Source organism: Dermacentor silvarum, chromosome 6 (genome assembly GCF_013339745.2).
Source record: "Dermacentor silvarum isolate Dsil-2018 chromosome 6, BIME_Dsil_1.4, whole genome shotgun sequence".
In the NCBI taxonomy this organism is placed as follows: Eukaryota; Metazoa; Arthropoda; class Arachnida; order Ixodida; family Ixodidae; genus Dermacentor; species Dermacentor silvarum.
Window position 1 is genome coordinate 57,973,053 of NC_051159.1, and position 2,302 is coordinate 57,975,354.

Here is a 2,302-nt window from a genome sequence, read left to right on the forward strand (position 1 = left end):
TTTTAAGCCGAAGGAATGTTTTTAAGAGCGAACGAATGTCAATTGGCTGGGATGTTCGGGTGAAACCAACACCTTCTTTGAATGGCCACACAACCAGCATGCTAGAATACACGCTCGGAAGCTGCAGATTTGCTGGAATCGACATGAACTTCATCGTCATGGCAAATACGTGCTCCAAACCGGCGCACATGCTGTGCCACGTCTTTAGTGGACTGGGAGTGGCACGGCGATCAACGACTGGGTTGCTATAGTATGCCTTGAATTGCGAGGGCATTTCAGCCTCCGGTTTCGGGTGGCGTGTACGGTGTGGGCAAAGAAAGGGGAAGCATTCGGCTCGGCATCACTCGGAACTTGGAAAAAAAGTTGACATTCGCTCTACTACAGCCGCACAGTCACTGCTCGTGCTCCACCATTCCAGTACGATTTAAAAACTTTCGCGCCACTCCTGTCAAACTCTCGCAAACGATTAATCGAACATGTCTAATCGATTAAGTAGATTAAATGAAAGGTGGACATCGACGAAGAATAATCGTTTTGCGGGATAGATTTAATCGATTAATCGATTAATCGTTCATCGATATTACCAACCCTACAAGAAAATGAGGGAAGTATGCGCAACTGGTACTCCCTTTAAGAACAGAGTTGCTTTGGGAACATATTTTGCTTTGTATTGAATGGATTACTTGAGTTTTTTTTTACCCCTTTTAATTGTTATTCTTTTTAATCTTACTAAGCAGTTGTTCACTTCTGTTTACCCATGCCTATCTATGTATGGCCACTGCACACCCGTCTCCCTCCCCCCCCCCCTTATGTTGTGTCCCTGACGGGACCTTTAAGGGTACAATAAATTATGATGATGGCGACAATGGAGGGATACTACACATTACGGGTAGTACAAAACCCACCGATAGTGCTCGTCATCGTTCCCAACGACGTCAAATCTACATTTCGTGGTAATCATGCTGTCATCGTTCGGTCGTGATCGTGACGCCATTGTCATGTCATCGATGTCATTTGGTCGTCGTGATGCAGTCGTTGTCACGACGTAGCCGTGACGCCATCGTGTTCATTCTATTGCCGTCATTCCAGTTTCGTCATGCGATTCTCGTGATGCCGTCATCTTGCCTCCGTTGTCATCATCCTATTCTCGTCGTCATACAGCCATCATGTATATAGTCGTCATTCCAGCTTCGTCATCCTGTTCTTGTCACGCCGTCGTCGTCATATGTTCATCGTCATGCCATGTCATCATGCCATCGTAGTAATTTCGTTGTCGTCTTCCCAGCTTCGTCGTCCGATTCTCTTCATACCGTGATGTCGCGGCCGTCACAATGTCGTCGGTGTACCCTCGTCATGCTTTTAGAAGCGTCACCCCATCGTGCTGCCATCGTCATACGCCCTTCGGCTCCACCGCTGTACACTTAGAAAGCTGGTGAGCACTTGATAATTCGAGAGGGCTGTAGTATATTATCGAGAACGCTACAAAACATCCTTTACAGTGAAGTGTCATAGAGAAAGCAGGGCCTTCAGACGCTCAAGCGATATCAGGAGTGAGAACGCCTAGGCCGCACCAAAGCTCACGCTTAAACATTCGCACCACACACTCGTAACCGCGTATTCTGTGTTTTTTTTTTTCTTTTTTTTTTAGATTGCACTGTATCCGGGATCGGCCCACGTTTTGGTGGGATAGCCAGATAGCCGGAAACAAAACTGGTGGGGCAATGCCAAAAATGCTGTTCGCATTAAAAGCTTCCTAATGCCCTGACATCCTTTGAGGACTCTGCAGTCAGTCGCAAAGTTGTCACCGCTCTTACCGGCGATATATGCTAACTCGGCGAGGGTACTACCCCGCAATAAGTTTTTTTCAGTTTCAATTTCATTGCGGGATGTTCCTCAACTGAACTACAGTTGGCTCATATTTTTCCAGAGTTTAGCAGAAGATGTCGACGGCATTGGTGACCGGTTCCCTAGAGAAGCGCCGCAGCGGAAGTGGAGGCACGCTCCGGCGATGGGAGCGGCGTGTTTTGTACTTTTCTGACAATCTGTACGCAGAGCTGTTTGTCGGTGTTGAAAGATGGGAAGTCACTGACCTGAGGAACTCGAACAGCTTCCTACGCTTCGACCTGGCTTTCGTGATGGCGATGGCGGTCGCGGCGCCCAGCACAGCAAGGACGAGCAGCACGGCCAACAGCGAGATGCACGCCGAGCGCCATAAGCGGTGCCTTGTGGAGATCGTCGCCTGCATTCACGTCCAGCTCGGATGACTTCATAAGCATCCGTTCTGCTAAAAAAAAATGGTCGG